The sequence below is a fragment of the Mizuhopecten yessoensis genome, unplaced genomic scaffold (genome assembly GCF_002113885.1).
Source record: "Mizuhopecten yessoensis strain PY_sf001 unplaced genomic scaffold, ASM211388v2 scaffold10623, whole genome shotgun sequence".
NCBI lineage: Eukaryota > Metazoa > Mollusca > Bivalvia > Pectinida > Pectinidae > Mizuhopecten > Mizuhopecten yessoensis.
In genome coordinates, this window is record NW_018408639.1 from 20,105 (window position 1) to 22,976 (window position 2,872).

The window sequence follows — 2,872 nt, forward strand, 5'->3', positions numbered from 1 at the left end:
CTCGAAAACGTTCCCTACACACAAGTCTCGGTATATACTTAACCATCCGTTGCTCTAGAAACCGGATTTTATCAAAAGTGAAAAGTACATTTGACTTCGGCTATTAATAGCAATTCCTTTAATATGTGTCACACAGATAGTAAAATAAAAGTATTATAATAAACCTATCAGATCTGTTATTGATCAAAGGTTCAGGGGTTTGTGAAAGCCTGTACATTCCTATCAATGGAAAGAAATGTGCTTTCTGATCAATTCAGCATATTTTTTGTGTAATAGAAAATATTTTTAATGGCATTTTTTTTTTCAATTAAAGAAAAGGTTATTGTTCCATATATAAGTGAACCTAAACAAGGCATCATTTGCTCCATTTAGCTGCTAAAATGTTTGATTTGCGCCTTATCTAGCGTATTGACAAAATACATATAACGCCTTATTGTACATGTAACAACATACACACTATACGTTATTGTATATACTACCAACATACACTTTATACCTTATTGTACATGTAACAACATACACTCTATGCCTTATTGTACATACTAGCAACATACACTCTATACCTTACTGTACATACTAACAACATACACTCTATACCTTATTGTATATACTAACAAAATACACTGTATACCTTATTGTACATGTAACAACATACACTCAATACCTTATTGTATATAGTAACAACATACACTCTATAACTTATTGTACATACTTACAACGTACACTCTATACCTTATTGTACATGTAACAACATACACTCTATACCTTATTGTACATACTAACAACATACACTCTATACCTTATTGTACATACTAACAACATACACTCTATACCTTATTGTACATGTAACAACATACACTCTATACCTTATTGTACATGTAACAACATACACTCTATACCTTATTGTACATACTAACAACATACACTCTATACCTTATTGTACATACTAACAACATACACTCTATACCTTATTGTACATGTAACAACATACACTCTATACCTTATTGTACATACTAACAACATACACTCTATACCTTATTGTACATACTAACAACATACACTCTATACCTTATTGTACATGTAACAACATACACTCTATACCTTATTGTACATACTAACAACATACACTCTATACCTTATTGTACATACTAACAACATACACTCTATACCTTATTGTACATGTAACAACATACACTCTATACCTTATTGTACATACTAACAACATACACTCTATACCTTATTGTACATACTAACAACATACACTCTATACCTTATTGTACATGTAACAACATACACTCTATACCTTATTGTACATACTAACAACATACACTCTATACCTTATTGTACATACTAACAACATACACTCTATACCTTATTGTACATGTAACAACATACACTCTATACCTTATTGTACATACTAACAACATACACTCTATACCTTATTGTACATACTAACAACATACACTCTATACCTTATTGTACATACTAACAACATACACTCTATACCTTATTGTACATACTAACAACATACACTCTATACCTTATTGTACATGCTAACAACATACACTCTATACCTTATTGTACATGTAACAACATACACTCTATACCTTATTGTACATACTAACAACATACACTCTATACCTTATTGTACATACTAACAACATACACTCTATACCTTATTGTACATGTAACAACATACACTCTATACCTTATTGTACATACTAACAACATACACTCTATACCTTATTGTACATACTAACAACATACACTCTATACCTTATTGTACATGTAACAACATACACTCTATACCTTATTGTACATACTAACAACATACACTCTATACCTTATTGTACATACTAACAACATACACTCTATACCTTATTGTACATGCTAACAACATACACTCTATACCTTATTGTACATGTAACAACATACACTCTATACCTTATTGTACATACTAACAACATACACTCTATACCTTATTGTACATACTAACAACATACACTCTATACCTTATTGTACATACTAACAACATACACTCTATACCTTATTGTACATGTAACAACATACACTCTATACCTTATTGTACATACTAACAACATACACTCTATACCTTATTGTACATACTAACAACATACACTCTATACCTTATTGTACATGTAACAACATACACTCTATACCTTATTGTACATACTAACAACATACACTCTATACCTTATTGTACATACTAACAACATACACTCTATACCTTATTGTACATGTAACAACATACACTCTATACCTTATTGTACATGTAACAACATACACTCTATACCTTATTGTACATACTAACAACATACACTCTATACCTTATTGTACATACTAACAACATACACTCTATACCTTATTGTACATGCTAACAACATACACTCTATACCTTATTGTACATGTAACAACATACACTCTATACCTTATTGTACATACTAACAACATACACTCTATACCTTATTGTACATACTAACAACATACACTCTATACCTTATTGTACATGTAACAACATACACTCTATACCTTATTGTACATACTAACAACATACACTCTATACCTTATTGTACATACTAACAACATACACTCTATACCTTATTGTACATACTAACAACATACACTCTATACCTTATTGTACATGTAACAACATACACTCTATACCTTATTGTACATGTAACAACATACACTCTATACCTTATTGTACATGTTACAACATACACTCTATACCTTATTGTACATATAACAACATACACTCTATACCTTATTGTACATGTAACAACATACACTCTATACCTTATTGTACATACTAACAACATACACTCTATACCTTATTGTACATACTAACAAC